The sequence below is a fragment of the Temnothorax longispinosus genome, chromosome 1, assembly GCF_030848805.1.
Source record: "Temnothorax longispinosus isolate EJ_2023e chromosome 1, Tlon_JGU_v1, whole genome shotgun sequence".
NCBI lineage: Eukaryota > Metazoa > Arthropoda > Insecta > Hymenoptera > Formicidae > Temnothorax > Temnothorax longispinosus.
Genome location: NC_092358.1, coordinates 3,385,719 through 3,407,222, shown reverse-complemented (window position 1 = coordinate 3,407,222; position 21,504 = coordinate 3,385,719). Strand labels below are relative to the sequence as shown.

The window sequence follows — 21,504 nt, the reverse complement described above, 5'->3', positions numbered from 1 at the left end:
AATTTAATATCTTTAAAGGTTAGGTAAAAATAATAGAGTTAAATATCTATACCTTTCGAAACGAATTACGAGTTTGCTTTGTATTGTGAGCGACACATAATATAATAATTATCAATTAAAGAATCTCTGGAAAAATCTCTTTGATCGCAAATCGGCAATTCGGCTGTTATGTTTGCATATATTCCAACGGCACAATGCGACGAACGCACGCACGTAAATTTCATTTAACTTTTCTATGCTAATAATCCTTCCCGACCGGAGCGCGTTCCCCTACTCGCGCAGCGGGCGTAAAGCGGGAAAAAAAACGCGTATGAGATGCTATTTGCATTTGTAACGATGCGTTCTGGAAGAGGGCTCGGAGCGGTGGCGGGTGTCGAGGGAAAGCCAAAACCAGAGACAGCTGGTTGCGCCTCTCGGGTCTTCGGAGTGGAGACATCCGGTTCTGACGAGCCCGAAACTCGTCAAAATACACAAATCGCTGGCACGTCCCGCACGCGGACGTTTTCCCGCGGGAAGACGTGAGGCAACGAGACAAATGGCGGGAATGGAAACGTTCCTCTCGATCAACATTAACTTCGCCGGAAGGACGGCACGGATAATTAAAACCCGGTGATACACAACACGCGATTTGTCCCTCTAAAAGTTTTATCAATAATTTCTATTGCGATACGTTGATTATAATATTCCAGAAATGTGTCACAGAAATTATTATTATGTATCAGATACATTTCAAATATATCGAAATGAAATAATTTTTCTAATAATTATTTATTTCTTAATGATTCTATAATAATTATTTTTGTATATTTGATATTAAAAATCTAAGTAAGTAATGTACTTCAATTTTTTCCATTCTTTTTATCTTAACATCATTTTGAAAGTAAAGTTTGTTCTTTTAATATAATTCCGAGTCAGAGTTGATTGAAAAACAGATGTCTTTCAATCCTAATTAAAATCAAGATTTTCACACTTATAATTGAATCTCTGAAATTAAAAATCCGTGTCGCCTATAACGGTGTACGACGCATAAAATTTTACCGGTACGCACGCACGCTCAAAATCCTACTGGCGTATCGATAATATTCCATCAACGCGTAATCCACGTCGGACAAAACAAACCGCATGTCCGAATCACCACAGTCGTAACGCGCGCGCGCGCGCGTCCGTATCGGTTATTAAATATATTTCCATTTCCGCGGCACCAAATATTGCTCCATTGTTCGAGAAAAACAACGCGGCCACCCGTTTCCGCGCTCGGAACAAAATAAACGTATCCGCGTATTGTGAAAGAGGAAGAAAGAACGCTAGGGGAAGGAAGGAAGAGGCTTTTTTCGCTTATACCGCACATTAACGACCACTCCCGCGCCGCACAGTTCGCGCGCGGTAATAAAGCAGCGGGCGGAATCGTAGGAATCAATGCGCCGTGTTGTTCGACTCTGACCCATTTCCGGTTTGTCGTGGCCCATCGCGGCACTACGCGCGCGGCCATAAAACGCACCGTCGACCGTACAGGGTCCCAGTGCCTGCACGTGGTTGCAGCACGGAAACGCAATTCGCGGGACATCCCGAACCGAGATGTATACGCGTTGTACACGTGTGCCCGTACACCGCTATTCGGCAACGACGAAACACGACGTGTTCTACAACGGCGTCAGCACTACCGCTGGGTCCTCACATTAACGGTCTATAGAAATTGCGCGCACTATCGTTGGTTGGATGGCGAAGCGAACCCGACTTGAAAATTCCTCGTACACGCTCCGCGCGCGACTCGTCCCCGAAATCAAGCGACGCATTGTTACGAGAGTTACGAGTGTGGCGAGCATACTGCGCTTCTCTCCCGCACGTGATGGAGTAATCACAGAATGTTTCGTGAAATTACTTACAAACGGTTACGTGAAATAAATGAAGAAATGCCGAGAAAATGTCGATGGAATATCAAGTTTTTAAAAGTTCGAAATTTAGATAGCACAGAACTTGTGATTTTAATTTTAATGAAGAGAATTTTATCGGAATCTATTCTACAAGATTTATACGTAGTAAAAATTGAACCAATAGAAAATGCTTCCAGACAAGACAGTTCTAAAGATATTATCCAATTATCCGTTATAATAATTAATGCGTGTAAAAGTAAATTACATAATTATATATTTATAATAAATATAAATTAGATATTACAAAAATATAGAAATATTTTAGAAAAAGATTTAAAAATTTTATACTTCACTTATATCGATAAGATCAAATAAGAATAGCACAAGACAATATAGACACTAAATCTCTGTCGCCATTATATCGATCATAATCGATAGCGAATGAAATTACGCCAGTGCGGAGGGAGAAGACATTGCGATATTCATTGGATTAATATTCTGCGGAAGAGGATTATTTGTACAGGCAAGCGCGGATAGCCGGGAAGCGGAGTGCACTTTGCGCCTGATGCACTCCGGTGTAACATCGCTGCAGGACGCCGGGGTATCTCCGCCCTTGACGGCCCTGCGGCGTCGAATGACAGGACGAGCGGGCCAATGGAAACGAGCAATTCGATCCTGCCGCTGTCGACGTGTACTTCGGATGGCTCTTGTCCGGGAATAATTGTACATGCCTAGATTGCCTCGGCGAGGAGACGCGCGACATTAACGCGCCGAGTAAAAGCGAACACGCCGACTCCAATCAATACTGCGCGCTTTCACTTTTACATCCCGAGAGCCACGCGATCGTTAAAATTATAATTACTTTCGTAATCGTTGGCTGGAATTGCGAATCATATTACCGCGCGGAGCATCCGACCGAATAAATCCATCCCTATTTTCACTACGTCGTTTTTACTTCAATATCGCGACGTGCACGCCGTTACTTCACATTCCCGCAGCTTCAATATCGTATATAGCTTCGCCATAATATTCATTACTTCGGTATCTAGCCCGTGTGCTTCCGTCGTCGATCGTTTTCCTTTAAATAAGCTGTTGCCATGCGTGAAATGCATTTTCATTAGGCGGACGTCATATACGCGCCGCGGATTCCCATGTCCGTTTCCGTTACTTTAAAATAATATTCCAGAAACCGCCGAATACAGCCGGGCGCGGTGGCGATTAATGTTGAAACACCGTCGATTGATATTGACTGCGATGCAATATGCAATAACCGACGGCGATGCGTGCAATGCCGACCGCTGCGCCTTGCGCGCGCGGAACCGCTGCGGGGACGACGAAATACGAGTGCACGTAGCAGTGTCTGGCGCATATGGAAATCCGACCTTTCATCGACCGCATCAGACTGATGCATCGATCGACACGTGAGACGACGTTCGCCATGCGCGCCGAACCGGATAGACGGCTCGGGGAATAATGTATATTCGAGCTGGAATATCAACACATCGACAGATCGGTACACACTGCCCCACTTTATGTGGCGCGGCGCTGTCGAAAAATTAACTATTCATTCGCGCAGACAACAACAATGACCACCCGCCGAAATATCGGAAGGTGGATGTTAATTAGCGGAACTCGATGTCCAATTGTTTTCTACGGAATTGTATTCCACGTTTGGAAATGAATGCATGAAAAAAGATAAGGCCGAAAAATGGGAAAATATCCAGCAGAAAGAATATACGTAGACTCTTATTGATTAGCGTTTAAGTTACAGCGATAAATTACTGGTTGCGGTAAAAATTTGAAAAAATTATTTGAAAGATACAATATGGATTGCCACTTATTTATATAGTCTCCAGATTAATTTAAATTATTTAATTTACAATGTTAACTCAATATTTCGCTATTGGAGCAGTTATTTTTGTCATTTTGTTTCCTGTATCTACGACTAAAAAGATATCCGGTGATTCCTTTTATTATCTTCATCAATGTACTAGTACTTCGTTCGAAAAAATAGTGTGAAACCCACATCCTGTGTGGTAGCGACTCTTGACGGCGAGGAGTCTTAATGCGACACGTCAGTTAATTAAAGATCCATCAGCCGTCTCGCGTTCGCGCCCGAAAGAGATTCATTAAAATGCGCCGAAACTCTGGCGCGCACAAGTCGTTTCAAATGTATTGATTAATTCAACGACCGAGACGTTTTCTTAACAGGAAAACTTTTCACTACACGAGACATTATGCAGCGATCCGGCGTGCGGTGCTAAACGCGACTCAAGGAGTGCCGAAACGGGAGAACAGACGAGGAGGCAAATATTCAGCGAGATCGAAAGCGACGAACGTTCGAAAACGCGGCGACGCGTTGACGTCTTCCGGTCAATTAGGCTTCATTGTGCCGTGAAGGAAACGAAAGTGAGATTAGCTCGACGTACTATCGACTTACGTACGATTCTTCATGCTGATCTCATGTAGGTTTAAACGTTATAGTGCCCGAGCTAAATCCTCGCTCAGTCGAGCAGCATTAATTTAACGCTGTCTGTTAAAAGATTCAAATAAATCTAAAGCAGCAATATATGGGAATGTAAAGTCGATATATGATAAATGCATATGTTCTATTTCTTGCATTTTATATTCACGCAAGCTTGAATGTTTTTTATACCTTTTCGTTTACTTATTGTGACTAATAATCTTAATTAATTAGCTATTCATGGTTATGACTTGAGATTTTTTTAATACGCTTAAAATTCCCTCAATTATATACGCTGATGACCGATTTTATAGCTCAGAGATATGGCGTTTTCATTACACAATGTCTGACTGCAAGCGCCGTATTTCACTTACGCTATTAACGGCGAACTATCCGCTTCCTGTTTTATTGGCGATGAACTTTTTTTGTCTCGTCCAGGCACGAGCCTGTCGTTGGTTAAATCCAGGGGGGGCTGCGTGATGTCGTGCGTAAGTGCAAAAGGTTCGTTGAACATAATCGCCTATCAGAGGGGAGTTTAACGCGATTTCACAATCCCTGATCGCAGTGGCGTAAAAACGGATATATAGTTCCGTATATTACCGGAGCATGACGTTACAACGGAAAACTATTGCTGAGTGCATAATTTCAGTCGTACCCTGTTTTATATATTTGCCCCCCAACTGTACCTCGTAAATACTATTTTCCTAAAAATAGAACAATTAAAATTACTATTCCATTTCCAATTTTAGTGATTTTTCAACTTAATATGCTGGCGTTAGTCCAACATAAAAAAATCGAAAAAATAAATTTAAAAATATACTTGAATTTTATAGTTATTTTAAATATCCTAGAATATAAATAAAATAAATCTAATAATATTTTAAATTTTATATAGCCATGTGTTTAAATATTGATATAGATAATTCCGATAATTACAAAAATCTGATCTGACATGGTGCAGAGCAAAAAGAAAGTAACAAACAAGGTTTACTACACTTAATTTAGGAATTAAGTGTATATAACGTTAGGCAACAACCCTTGGGGACTCGTAAAAATCTTCCACTTTATTGTAAGATACTGGAAACGATCTTGCCCCTCTTCATTACCTTTAGCTTTCCTGCACTTGTTTTAAACTTTTTATGGAAATGAGAATGTGTTTCGTAAAATCCGTAGTTGTTCTCTGTGTTAAATAATGTATGAAACTTAAAACCTAGTAGATAATTATCCTCGAGTTTCAGTCCCTCACTCCTGTTTTACTTCATATTCAGGCAAAATCGTTTTCAACAACGAAACAGCGAAGGTAAACATAAACTTCTGACAGCCTTTTAAATCAGAAATGTAATATGAAATCGTATATATTGGTACGTATGACATTTCATAAACAATTATTTACTTCGAAATAAATAAACTAATAACTGGCGAATTAATGTGACTTTACAATTAATAATGGAAAACGTTTGTATTCTAAATATTATATAAACATCCTTTAATGCACATAAAAGTACTCTGATTCTCAAATTGTACATTCAAATATCTCGGAATGAGATTAAAACATTTCTTTTGATTATGATCTTCAGCTATCAGTCATATCTGTTTGCAGACTATGCGGAATATAAATCAGAAGATCTTACAACGCGCATAAAAATTTCATCGTTCCAGACATCAGGAATTCCACGCTGTGTTCCAAGTGACCGAACAATGTTGCGATAAATATGCAGTGAAAAAATTAACGACTCTCTACCGACTTCGCTGTTTGCATTCAGATACAATCGCCGCTGTACGACCCAGTCGACCGCCAGCAGCGTTTTCGCCGTCACAAAAGAAACTACGGCATATCATGGGCGTGTATTTTGTACTATCAAAGGTCCAGCACGCACGCGGGCATAACCGCGGCTCGTAACTGCCATCGTATATGAGTATCGACGCGGGGCGCATTTCGATTTACGCCAGGCATGTAATTTTCTTTTATCACGCCGCGTATCGGGCATAGGGAATGACCGGTGCTGTCTTATCCATCTGACGAGAGAGCCGCAGTAAAACCGCTCTTTATCTTGGACCGAGAAAGGATCTCCCGATCAATTAGAATTCCGTAGGCCATGTCGCGAAGCGACGCGACACGTTATCAAAAAGCTAACTATACATCACATATGCGTGCGTATTGCCTCGCGTTATCTGCATGATTAACCGTAAAATGAGTGCAATAAGAGACGCGCCTGGTGACACTCCGGTAACACTGTTTTTACGAATCCAGGTTCGCTGTCCGCGGCCAGCGAGTATTTCTGGCGCGAGCACGAGCGAGAGTTTACCGTCGACGGAACCTTGCGAAAACATCCTGCGTTCGCGGAAAACCAACAGGACGCATCCGACCGACCTTTCCCGGCTACACCGCGATCTCCTGGAACGCGCGGGAAGAGGCAGGAAGAGTCCACACGGATAATTACCATAGAGCGATTGAGCGTATCCGGATCTCGAGTGTGCCCCGCCGACACCGTCTCTCTCTCTCTCGGTTCTCCTCTTCTCGACCACTCAATCGAAACGCTTCTTCCTTCGTCTTCCCGGCATTCCATTCGGAATACTATCCTATATGTGTCAGGATTGCACCTCTCCGCGAAAATTTATACAAAATATTTTATCTCTCTCATAGAAACATTCTGAAATTTTTGATCAAATTTATCACAGGCTAAAATTATCTAATAGGATTATAAAAGAACACATTCCACACATCGGTTGCATTTATCGAAGAAAAAGAAAATAAGAGTAAGAACAGCTAAATATCAAATGAGTGGGAATGGGTCCAATTAATAATTATTTTATAATAATGTTGTATTTGTATTAGAAAATAAATTTCAACATTCCTGTGATTTATATGTATTTAAATGTGCATCAGATGCCACCGCGTCGTATAATTTCCAAGAAGTTACCTCAGAGAAATCAAAATCAAATCAGTCAGGAAACTGTAGTGGTATAACGGAGCTTCAATCATTTTACATCGAGCTAATGGAGTCGTTGAACAAGTAATGTAATGCGATTATTTCCTGACGGGTAAAATACGCTCGAGGTGCATGATCTAATATGGCGCCTCAATTTGTTGAGGTTCCATTCTCTTTATTCACCTTAGTTAAGACCTGATTTATGACATGAAATCCACAATATACGGTTTATTCAGACGGCTGAATATTGCCATCTCTGTAATAAGCTGAAAGTGTACTTTTAAGGTTAAAAGCCGGAATCCATAACGAATCTCGATTTTGCGAAAAATACACAAGGCACACAAATGCTCACCATTAAATGATAATAAAATAAAAAAAAAACTTGAAATCGGAACCGCAAAAATATCCAATTCAATATACACACACACGATTGGATCGACAAGAGATACTCAATGCATGCAATAATATTATTTTTTATTAGTGAGGTTAAGTTTGTGAATAGAATTGCGCAATAATTGCATCGAACAAGTTATAATATATCGAAAAAAATAGCAAATAGATTGTATTCTATACAACCATGCTTAGTTTTCTTTAAAAAAAAAAAAAAAAAAAAAAAATTCCTTTGACAAAGTTAGAAACGATACTTCTTTAGCGCGAATGTTTAGATGTCATATTTTTTAAATAATCGATAGCAATAAACGATAGTAATAAAATGTCGTTCTCATATTTAGAATACTTGTAATCAAATAATTTGATTTAATTACAGAAAAATCTCAAGCAGAAATGTTCGTTATCTTTTAACATTTTCGTGTTTTTATATCAAAATTTAAAAAATTTGCGACTGGTCTATAAAAAGACGTGATTGATCCTTTTCGGCGTGCGTCAGAATATTTTAGAAAAAAAAAGAGAACGCCCCGCGAACCTGGCTAATCCCGCGGGATAAAGCTCTCCCCATCACATTAACATAGTCCCTAGGATGATCCTGCCTCGTTTGCACGATCTGAGGAACGACCTGATAAGAACCGGCCGATCTCCACGCCGAGGGCGCTGAAGAGCTCGACGGCAAAGAGAGAAGGGTAATTGTATTTGCATAGATTCGAGATCGGCTTTGCTTCGTGGATTAACGCGTCGTTTGACTGCAGTTAGTGATTAGGCATAGTTACAGCGCGGCTGATTTAGTAGACGCGAAGGGATTCCGGAGAGAGCGGTTCGACAAGTACACGAAAGAAATTATGTTGCGGACGATTGCATTATTGTATCACTTATATTCAACGCAAACAAAATTCGATCCGCTCATTTATATCAATTGATCTTAATTTCTTCTCGTCGCATCTGCATTTTTTTAACAAAAAAATATTTGCGTAACATATATTCGATTGTCAATATCACAATCGTCTTTTCTAATAGCGTATTTTATATGAATTATCTATTTTGCAAGTATAACATCAAAATGATATATTTGCCAGTCTTATTAACAAAATAATGTATACGCATAATGTATACGCATATAAACTCGTATTTAAAAATGAGGACTTGGTTTTGTATTTAATTTCATATTTGACTTTAATTTCAGATTTTATGATGATTAAGATCTCTTATCACGAGTATTACAAATATCCCTCGTCGCAATTGACCTAAGGATCCTTTATAAGCGACGCAAATATTCCTTCAAGTACATTCAGAGATACCTTTCTCGTGGTTCTCGCGGTTTTTATCCTGCCACTTTACGCGTCGCGTTACACGCAAAATGCTCGGAGACACGAACACCGCCACTCAGGGATAATCTTTCAAGGCAAGGAAAACCGCCGCGGTCAGACGAGAAGGACGGGCCCCGCCATTACAGTATAAGTTTTCTCAAGTACAGCGCATCTTTACCTCTCCGAATAAGCGTGCTTCCGTTCGCTCGCGAAGGATTTGGATACATCGGTTACGTTTCGGAGCGAGAAAACCTGCTTTTCTTCCCCTTAGTTTCGCCCTCTACCTCCCTCTCCCTCCTCTTCCGTTTTTTATTCCCTCCTCAACCGTGTAGCTCGGCAAGTGTTTCGAGAAACTCAAGTGGGTACTCTTGTGAGTGGGGATTCGCCAAGTTTATAAAACGATGCGGGGAAAAACGATGGGCCGGGGGAAATGAGGAGGGTGTGCGGGCACGTGGTAGAGGGAAAGATTTCACGACCCTTAATCTGGGTTAGATCTGCGAGCTCCGTGAGCTGTCATTTCCTACTAGCGCACCCTATTGTCTTTAAGCTTATCTTCAGGATCGTCGAGGACGACGCTCTTGTCGCTCGAAGGAAGTATCGAAGTTTTAGGACCCCATTTCCGCGGATCGTAGCTGTTCGCTGGAAGTCGATAAAACGGGGATACAGGGATACGGGGAGTTGTATTCGAAGATGCTGCGTGCAAAAACGTGACGCGAAACTAAATAGGATGGATATATTACTCATTTCGGAACGACATATACGGTTGACATATTTCCGGAAGTATTAGTCAATTATATTCGCAAATATAAAAAAGAAAAATTCAGAAATATAGAATATATATAAAAAAATGTTTAAAAAGTTAAGCCTTGCTTTCACGGTTATTTGTATCTTCCTTCATATATATAATTTTTACAATAAGTAATATTGTAAAATTTATTTTACACTATAAAAATATAATAAAAATCTAATATGTTATAATATAGCAATTTCTGATTTGCATCATTTATTTGCGAGCTCAAAGATTTTTATGAGCAAAAAGAATAAAGCAAGTTAAGAATCATCTTAGTTAATCCAGACCTCTTTGTCCGTCAGACAAGGAGCCTCGGGAAAAGAGTTTTCCATTGACGATCGAATTTTCTCGGAGAGCAGTGTTTCGTCTCGCCAAAGCGAGAAGTCAGAAAATCGATTCTATCGACTCGCTTTGTGTCAGAGTTTCAAGAAAGAATCTCAGCCTTCTGCCCTTCGGTATATGGACCGTTTCATGAACGTGTTTCAAGGGTCCAGCTGTTCTCAGGCTTTCGACAAGGTCAGATCGAGGAAGCGGCCTTTTGTCGGAGTATTGGGAAGACCGTCATTTGATAGGCTATCTTAATGAAGTGCCCTCGAGAGACCGGCATAAAAAATGGTCTTTTATAATGATGACAGTTTTACGGAACTCGAGTGAAAAGAGTAGGTAGTCGCTATTGTTTATTGCGAGGTAAAGAATTGATGAAAAAAAAAATAGTAGAGTTAAATATTCCTTTTGTCATGGAAATAAATGTTAACTATCACGTATAGGTTAGCTATAATAAGATATCCTAATTCAATTTGCTACATTAGAAAACAATATATTAAATTTCTACGAGGAAGCTATATTTAAAAATAAAACATCGCCATTTTCCCGCGGGATATTATATCTGCTAGAAGTCATCGAACTTCCGACGATTATAGAAGTTCTCTCCGTATTTGCAGGGCTTATTTAAAGCCGTCCGTTGAACTGTTTAATTCGTTAATTCCGATTTAACTTATCGCGAACTTTGACGAAGGAGCGCGCCCTCGAGGAGAAATTGGATTTTCCTTGCGGAAAAATCATATTTTTAAGATCGCCCGCCGCCCGCTTTTTTTCCTCCCTCGCCGTTTATCACCGTATCAAATATTCAAACTGTCGAAATTAGCGCGAGCGTAATTTATCCCGCCAAACGCGCGCGCGAGACCCTTGCGAGGTGAAATGCGACACGATGAATTTATCGAAAGAGACCGAGAAAATTCGAAGACGTCAATTTCGCCGAACTGTTGCGCCGCTCTTTCGCAACTGCAACCCTACCACCTCTCGGCGCGAGGCACAGCCGTCGAGATTTATCGGCGTGCCCGTTCTCTCCCTTTTCGCCTTCCTGACTCGCAGTCGATAATTAAACCACCGTAAACCGAGGGGAATGGGAAAGTGGCGGAAAACGTAAACGGTCCCTCGGAACCCACCCCTTAGCACGGAGCCACGGTGCGCCCACCGCAACGCAGGAGACGACGGAGAGGTTTTCGCGATCGAGAACTTGCGCCGTAAGTCACTCGCAGGCCTAACCGTTCGGAGTTATCAAAAGTGCGACGCCGCGCCGGGTGGCATTGTTTCCCGATCATCGTCGATGCATTGTCTCGCGAGCCGTAGAAAAGCCATAGCCGGCAAAACGCTTACGCGGCCGGCGTAAAACGGAAAATTTACGGTCCCCGCTAGAGCACTCTCGTAAAAGTATGTCGTATCTCGGTAGAGGAAGAGGGATCGCGACGAGACGACATCGCGAGAACGACGGTGATGACGACGCATCGTGAGGAACGCGAGATTATAAAGTACACCGGAACGACGGATCGAGCTCTCCCGTCGCGACTCTCCTCTCGCGGAGATATATTGCAAATAAGATTACGCGAGATCGCGCGACCTGGACCCCCTCACCCCTCTTCTCCGACTTGAAAAATATACGCGTTCGAGACGAATCCCGAAGAAAATGGCTGAAATTCCGGCGCCTTCGCCCTACCACCGCGCCGCGCGCCGTCCTGGACGCTCTTACGTTAACCCGGGACCATTACGTTATCCACTTAGCTTCTCGCGGCGTATCGATCCTTCACCATGTTTTATTATATATCCTCTTTGCCCGGAATACACACGAGCGTGGTGCGAATACGAGCGGACATGTTTACGTAAATGGCGGTTTACCCAACCTCGAGCAATTTATCGCGCAACGCCTCAAAAACATAGCGGAGCACGCCATTCCTTTAGACGCGCGTGTGTCAGCCAGACAAGCGGAATTACGCGGAGTCGCTCGTGAAAATATTTTTACTCGTACGGAGACTCACTATATATTTCACGTCGCTGCAACCCGACCGAACACGAGCGGTAATGCCTTCCCCACAAGTAGGCCATCGCGTTCATCGCTTACCTGCAATCAAGCGAGAAAAATAATTATTAAATTATGCACGAAATGACGTACAGGCCTGAAGCTACATGATGGACGAGATTTTTGTTTTATGAGATCACGCAATAATGCATCACCAATTTGCAACGCTCTGCTTCACGGAAAACCCTCGATTTTACGCTTAATCGGGACTATAATTGCAGGCCGAGCTTTAATTACGGCGCAAATGATAAAACTTGCATTTCGCTTGGCCTGATGCGCCGCATGCACGAGATAATCGAAGAAATACGGCTCTTCTAGTAATGGCGAACGTTCGCGCGTATACACGAAGACTCGGGAAGATAAGGAAGAGAGATCTTGCGATTTCCGTTCGGTGGAAATTACTACGGTGATCCTCGGCTCTTAAATTGTACGCTGGTTATGGTAAGATCAACTGAGCCGTTATTCTCGAATAATCGACTGATCAAGAAAGATCACGATTTTCAGAACAGTTATGAATATTACAGTATTATTCAAAAAGATATATTTTTCTTTAAATATAACAAAAATATTATTCATATTTTTGTAAGAACAATTAAATGAGAAGAAAAATATTTAAGAAAGATCACAAGACGCAATATTAAAAAGATTACCGTACGCGTTTTACATTCTACAATCTTCTGAGATTTATTTATGTTTTTATTTTATTTTATTTTCAAAGTTATATATATATCCAACGCAAAAATACAAAAATGTTTTTTGAGCATTCAAAAGCACTGCAGAGTTACGCACAAGTACCATTTTTTATTAATTTCTACAATCAGAAATAAATCTATAGAGGAAAACGTATGGTGGAAGTCAATTGATTACCAAGAAGAGTGCAGACTCGATTATCCGCTGAAGCGATAATTACCTAATGGAAATATCCCTCGAGGAAAGGACGAAGATAAACGGGAGGGCGATCGTCGAAGTAATGGCGGCAAATTCAAATGTATCGCTCGAATTATCCGGCTCCTAAACGCAGGCTTGTAGATACGGCAAGAGGAGGACGACAAGACGAACGCACCCTTCGCTCGTAATTCACCCTTGTTTTTACGCAACACAACGAGACTTTCACCACGAAGCACGACATTTCGTTCGCCCTATACTTCGGGCCCGTCGGCGCCCGAAAACATTTTAACCCCCCGAGTAACTGCCGGGGTCATCCCTCAACCCCCAGGGAAGAAGCAAAATAAAAGGCCACTCCGCGCGAACGAAACGAAGATCGAAGGTGCTCGCGCGAGTATTCGCGTTTCTAAATCGGCGATAAGCGAAGGGGAAAGGTCCCCCCCTTTATAAATCTCACGTGACGTCCCGTGGACGTCCTATCGCATATCTATGAGTTTGTTTATTAATTATCGCGCACCTACGACCTGCGCCCTTCGCGGACGTCTGCGCGAAGCACGCCCTGAAATTCCATCCTAATCGCAAAAGCGCGCGATTAGGGAGATCGTAATGCACGCACTCGCGCACGTTTATAGATGGACACAGATACATGTATCCCAGCGACCATTAATCGCGAATTTGTGGGTAATAAGCGGAAGTCGATAAGCTGCCTGTGGTTTCTGGGCGAGTTAGGACAAGCTAGCTAGCGGGCAGATTTCGTAAAAATGTAATATGTGCATACCAACGAAATAGAAGATAAATTAGGAATCCTAATTATAGCATACTTAATAATATCAATAATACGTAGCAATTAAAATAATAACATGATACAAAACATGATGCAAGGTAACAAATAGAACAATAACAGAGCGTTAACAAACGAAGGGCTCCGGCGCGGCGGCGCGACCGTTAACGAGATCGTTTCATTAATCTTCGAAAGTACCCTCGCGGCAAATCGCAGCCACCGCGCTAATTCCTGTGATTCAATTAGTCGCGCCTCACTTTCTCCATCGCAACACGAGTACTACGCTTTACGAGAGTCGCGTTCCAAAATTAAGATGGATTCTGCGGCTGTTTATCCCTTATCCCGACGTCTGCGTGGATGTGCTCGCGATATATTTACTCACAAAGACCTTTCGGCAGGCGGCCGTACGTCAAAGCGAACTCCTAAATCGTTACGGCAGTCTCTTCTAGTCCACCCTTATTTAACTTCCCTCAGTCAACAAGAGACGTGTAGGGCCATTCAAAAATCGTCGCGATGAAATGTCGTGTCGTTGACAACGACACGTTTTTCGGCGTATCCCTTATTCGATACATTCTACTTTACCGGAAATAAAAAAAATAGTAATTAGTCTGAAAGAGATGCGCAAACAGTCTAACTAATTGATGCACTTGTTTTAAATTATACGAAACGTTAAAATCTTTGTATAACTGTCTGTAAGTGATTACTTATAAGTATAGTGTCTCAAAAAATCTGTACCACGGTATTTAAAAAATTGGATATAGAGTACCACCCTCACAGATAATAAAAATGCTATATGAACATTTCTTTCGTAAATCCGCAAATAAATGTGCGCGCGTGGTTTTGATTATAAATATTACAAATAATTGCGTTTGCGGTAACAGCTTGCATTGTCATGCGACTGTGCGGCGCACATCCGTTCGTACAAATGCACGCACACAATGTAATGCTGCATGAAATACGCTTTCGAATAGACTTTTCTCGTATACGAGACGCGGTATGCGACTGCTAGCGCAATCGACAAAAGCGCGCATCCATTCGCTTAATTAAGCGCTTATTATTAATTAGTCGCTTCCAGCAAGCTGACGCGACAACCGGAAACGAATAGGACGTCAAGGTGTCGCAGCCGTTGATCAAATTTGTCTACTTTCCCCCTTTGTGTACTCACTCAGTCGCGGCACGTTATTCGACGAAACAAATGGCACGCCGAAAAATTACGGAGCGTAATTAATGCATATTTTAGCGTAATGTATCAGAGTAACATTTCAATGCAAGATCCGGTGCGATGTTATTTATCGGCAAACCCGGATGAACGCGCGATTATATCTCATCAATATCATGTCGCGTCATTAATTTCTGCAAATATAAATCACATTTGAAAATATTTTGAAAAAATTGCGCTAAACCATGTATCAAAATACATTAATATACCGTAATATGCATTATATTATTGCCGCATAAATTAATATGCAAAGGTTAATTTTTATAATATCTTCTCCATTCTCAATTTTCAATATTTCAATATAATGGCCATAATTAAAATTCCCTGCGAACAAAAGCGATTTAAATTAAGGAATAATCAATTTTGCTTTCTCAATTTATAATCACTTAAAATATAAAATCCATTAGATATTTTCATCGATAAAATAAGAATCATAGGATGAGATGATAATAATCCGGATTTTCTTGAATTTTTTATATCTCAAAGGTCTTCACACCATGAACGTGATAGGGCGATCCTCGTCTATTTTGGCACGCGTAGTTAAGACCTCGTAATCCCACGTGTCCTTCCACGTTTCTGTGTCTCGCTTATCACCGCCGTTCTTTCCCCTTTGTGCCGTCCCGCAAATAAATCCTTGCGGTCGTATCCTGGAGGGGGATTAATACGCGGCCCAATTAAGGAAGAGAGGCCCCGAAAGAGCCGTTAATTTATATAGATCAGGATCACGAGGTTGAAAGAAACTATTACAGTCTTCTGTCTCCATCCTCGCGTCTTTCCTGCCAATTAAAATGAACGTCATGGATTCAATCATCCTTCGCGACATTCGCTACTTTATCTTTGATCTACAGATTGCGAGAAACAGCCGATTTCCACTATCTCCACGAACAAGACTCGCGTACGTGCCGATGGAAAGAACTATTTCGATATGGCGCGTTTCTGACCGAATGAGTCTCGGAAAAAGGAGGATAATTTGATCGTCGCTGTGCGTCCGAGGGATCGTTCGCGAATGTGGACAACTAGACACAGTTATAGCGAGACGGAAGAAAGAGAAAGAGAGAGAGAGCGGGCGAACTACTAAGCCACTTATCGAGAGAGAGCCACTGGCTGTAGAAGATAGTTGTCGCCGAGGGTTTCGACAAACTGCCCTACTCGTGGAGGACCCTTGTCTCTTCGGGACCGTTCTACGACGTGCGATAAGTCTTACTACCAAGTATCCGACAGGTTCGTCCGAATCGATGGCCTTTAAGACATTCTGGAGCGTCTGTCGCTCGCTCTTCCATTAGACGCGTTTCCCATATCGAGAAGGAAAAACCGTCGTCGTCGTCGTCGTCACGCTGAAATTTCTTCCCCGCTGCAAATTTCTACTGTCGGATGACAGAGTAGTAAGATTTATTATTCTACTGTCCCCCCCGCGACTCTTTCCTATCTGCAGAAATTCTCGTCGATGGTTTCTTCGTAACCATTTCATTTCGTAACTATTTCAAGGTTCAGATTCAATCCTTTCGTCGTCAGAGTTATTGAAACAACATATAGTTGTATCAGCAGCAAGATAATGATTAGTATATTATTTATTGATATTAATGATAAATAACATATCGTTGAGAAAATAATTTCTCTGTGGCGTTAATAAATTAAATCTGAGAGAAAAGCACAGAAGTACAAGATTCCTTAAATATCGCATATAAAATTATTTTCGTACAATATCCATGATTTTTCTTTCTACTAACTCGATAAAATCTTAATGTTAACGTTGCAATAACTTTACATTTTATTATTTGAATCGGATTGAACAAACCAATATTTTTTATGAAAAATTCTAGAAATTCTCCCTAAGAATTCTCCCTAAAGTATATAACATTTGGAAGGATAAAAGAGAGTTATTTTGTTTAACGTAGCCTTTTCAGCAACGGAAGTCTAAATCCAAAGTGCTCAACGATGACGGAGAGATTCGTATTCACGGCAGAGTTTGCGTTTTCTTTCGAGGTCTACGCGACGCGATCAACTCGACGCAAAAAACACGAAAGATATCCGAACACGATACTCCACTTCGAGAATCTCGACGACGGCACGCTGCCCAGGATTTCCTCTTTAGACGGCGGGAAGTATAGTATCCTTAAGCCGCGCCAGCGAAATATATCCGCCGTCGTGCTTTCAGGCCTCCTCTTCGCCATAGATTCGCGGGAAGATTCCCATAACGTCTCTACAGAAAGGATGCAGTTTTTCAAAGAGTAGGTAATCCTTATCGCGCCGATCTAACCGTAAGTCTCCGAAATGAAGTGAAATTGACATTCATTAAATGATCGAATTGGATGGAGAGTCATATAACAGCGGAAATAGAGGAAAAAGAAATTCATATTAAATTTTTTAATATTTAAGTAATTTATAAAAGAGAGAGAGAGAGAGAGATCGCTATTTATTAAGCGTTCTAGGATCGCAAAAGAAAAAAATGAAGATTATAAAGAGAAAGAGGAGAGCGACAGATAATTCAAGTATCATAATATTATTGTTATATATATATGCATCTATTAAATTATTCAATTATTTCATGAAAACATTTGCATGTTTTTCGCGAATATTTTTATTCCATGCTCCGTCAACAATATTTCTCTCATTAATGTCTCTCTCCCGAATATTTACCGATATTCGGTACGTGAATACAACTTTCGAAAGGAGGATCTCTTTCAGAGAAATGTCTGTACCATTACGGAAATTCACTGCTCGTATACGGCGCGTTATTACGCAGCGCGTATAGATATCGATACGAAAAAGCCTGAAAGCACGAGGCACGAATAAGACCATAAATAGCGTAAAGCAACTGTATACAATCGAGATACCCTTGCAGATTAAGTCACGAACTTTCTCGACCAGGTATATTTATCGTGCCTCCGAGTATGTGTATCCATAATGTCTACGATGGATACACTTGATATATGGAGAATCCGCGAACCAAATAGACGTGTTTGGTGAATAATAATCTTGCTCGAAAACAGAAGCGAATTCCTTTCTTTTCAGTAATAGAAGGAAACATCCTGCGTCCTGTTTATATAAAGAAATAGTTTCCTGACTGGATACATCGGGGAGTGAAAGGGTTAAATAACCCCTACGTATTTTCGTAGCGATTGCAACAGAAAGGGCTGCGATTGGCCATGTCAGAGTGATGTTCACGCGTGACGTATGGGGAAATATTAGAAGCTTCGCGGCTGTTCTCCGCGGACCGGCCGGACAAATGGATAGAATTCAATGCCGGCGAACGTTTCCGTAGCCCCCTTATTGCTCCCCCGGGATACTCCCTGAGGGATGCCCGCCAAAATTAGTCCATATTATTTTGGTGAGTGAGAGGCGCGAGGGCGGAAACTGTTAGGCGGCCGGTTCACTACCTACCCGAAAGACGACAAGGCGTCGACGGGGAAAGACGAATTGGTTTTTCGTGAATCTAGGGTAAGCCGTTCGATCTGATTTCATGTGTGACACATCCCTGAGTAAAGGAATCCTCAGGAAAAATGTTGTAAAATTGTACGTGGTCGTAAAACGCGCAATTATCACGAAAATTCGAGTTTCATACATAACGATTCAAATAATTATAATTAACGAAATTATATTTCTTATCACTTTCGTTTTACACTTCTAGTTTTAATCATAAGTATTCGCGGAAAAAATTTAAATATCGACGAAGTCTTTCCGTAAGTTTTACCGCCTCTCATTGTTACTTCAATCATATAAGACAAAAGCATCACTCGCTCGTTAGAGAGTCGAGACGTTGGGACGAGACCGCTACGCGTCAGGGCTGCTTTAAACATGATGGGGGCACGTCGTATCTACCGCAGGACCCAATCTCCGTCCCGCATTAGTTCCATCGATAACGATATGTCTCGAACACACTCATCCTCGTTTCAGTCGTATGCACGCCGGCTTAATCGTTACGTAAGTGCATCACGAAATGCTGGTCGCTATCTCTTTGTGAACGAGGGGATAATCGCTTCAATTAAACCGCTTTTCGATGGATTCCGCGTGCGTGCACGCATATGCACGCACGCGTCCTGTTCGGGTAGATTCCGTACCGTGTGCGATCGATATCACTAATGTCCTACCGCACGATATAGTATAACGATATCGAATAATTTTCGCAGGACCTTTTATCAGTCAGGCCGTTTAAATAAGGGCGTTGGATTTTTGTCATTAATCATCATTTGCCGGATCTTGTAGCGACGATCGAAGTTGAAACGTGTTATTTTCGGATTATTTCGCCGATGAACAGATTGGGACGGGATAAAGATTGCATTCGCCCGACGTGCGATAATGTCCGAGGAAAAATCTATGAAAACAAATTGTGACGCCATCCATGGAGCCTGCGCGCACCTCACGCCGATATATCGGATTTTCATCGTTTTTTTATCTTTCATTTTTATATATAGCCATATAGGTATATAAAAAAAATATTACATTCCGCTCGCCGACGGTATTGGTTATTAAACGCTTTCGAATGAATACTGCATGAGCGTGCCGCGCTCGAGAATATAACGTCCCTGTGTTGTATCCACTCGCCCATACGTGAACACGTGCACACATTCGAGCACGATCTGCGACTGGCGTTAAATAATTTTTTGCTTTTCGCAAAGTGAAAAATGTAATATCCGTAAAAAGTAATCCGCTTGTCCGAGCGGTAATCAGATGAACCGATTTAGATCGGACATACACTCGATCGCAAAAGTCTAATATGGGACTTAAGGAAAGTGTGAAAAAGTTTCGGAATTAATATCGATCTATTTGGACTTCCTTGAGAGATGCGCTTGGCAATTTAAGACTGAAGAATAAAAGAAAGAGAAAGGGAGAGGGAGAGGGAGAGAGGGAGAGAGAGAGAGAGAGAGAGAGAGAGAGAGAGAGAGAGAGAGAGAGAAGAGCAGAAAGAGCAATAGTGTTGTATGTTAAGAGCATAGTCTAAATATACAAACGAATCCCGGCGAATCTGAGATTCGTTTTTCTCGCATTTGCTCTCGTCTCGCGTGCAACGTCAACCGTTTAACGCGACAACGAAACAGATCGTTGTTTTACCTTTTTCGACCATGCTTCCACGAAAACGTTCTTCCGCGATTAACAAGATTCGCTTCTGGAAAGTGTAAATGAGCAAGACTGCAAAGCGAATGCACAAAATGATATGCTACGTTTCTTCAGATTTTTAAAAGAACTTTTGAGAGAAGGAATTAATTCTATAATATTTATCAAGATTTTTTCGCCAATAATACAAATCATTGATAATTTTGATGTCTGATAATTATGATTGTTTAAAAATCTAAATATTTCCGTAAATTAAAATTCTGGAATTCAGAAGAATGAGAAAATATAATATTATATTCTCTTATTTATCATTTATTTTATCTGTTTAATCATGGCAATTAATCAAATTTTGCAAAGATTATGTTCAAAATAATGAAATATCGGTAGATGAGAAAGAATGTGTAAAACACTATATAAAAATACCGCAAACCATCTTACATACATATAAATGCGTAGATTCGGACAGTCTTCAAGTTAAAAAGATTATACCTGGCAGTGTTACGTTAGTTGTTGCTATAATTGCTTGAGTTAGAATTATTAAACGGTTTCGTGACAGAGCAGTGTTACGCCAGTTATTGCTATAATTGCTTGAGTTAGCATTATTAAATGGATTCGTGACAGAGTAGCAGAAAGCTTGTACTCTCTCTCTCGAGTATTTAGCCCTATATCCTGAAGTTTATGAGATTTGTGCTTTGTTACTATTCTCAAACGGATGTCTAGACTTGCCGTTTACCGCGGAAAAGTTCAAAATTACCTTTCCCGGGGTATTACCTACTACTACAGCATTCATTCATCATTCACAGCCTGTCGTCTGGACCGTGACTGTTCCAACTAATTTGGTCCGCGCATTTCTTTCCGCGGAGTCAACGAGCGCCAAGAAAAGCCCGCAGCTCTGTTTGCTTTTGTTCTTTTGAACTATTTCCAATTTGTTTTCCCGAAGCAGTCAACAACTCGAACAAACCAGCTTCTTTTGTCGAACGTCTCGTCCCCTCACTCGTGCATAAATAAAGTAGATCGGTGGATTGAAGACATGACATTTATGAGTTTGACCACCACGTATTCATTTAAAATTCATCCTCACGCCGTTAAAATCTACATATATTATAATAATAAGAGATAGTAGAATTCTCGTATATTAAAACCACATTTTTTCATATTTTTCTTAAGTTTCTTGGATTTTTGTAACCGAGTGTATGCCCGATCTAAACGGTTCATCCGATTACCGCTCGAACAAGCGGATTACTTTTTACGTACATTTTAGATTTTATAATTCTAATAAGATCAGAACGGTGCGAATTCAAAAATTCGATCGAGATTATTGTGCAGCATATTGTCTTATTTTTAATTTTTATGCTTTTACATTCGCGATAAAATAACGACATTTTGATCTTTCAATAATGGGTAACCGCTAAGCAAGCAAATCATGCTATAGAGCTGTAGTAAAATAAAGATATGAAACGGG

The 21,504-nt window shown here is 41.0% G+C and overlaps 1 protein-coding gene across 4 annotated transcripts in view; it reads right to left on the bottom strand.

Annotated features, from left to right (window-relative positions):
• The window catches only part of LOC139817564 (uncharacterized), a 325,316-nt gene that overhangs the window by 139,751 nt on the left and 164,061 nt on the right, over positions 1-21,504 (bottom strand). The window lies entirely within an intron of this gene.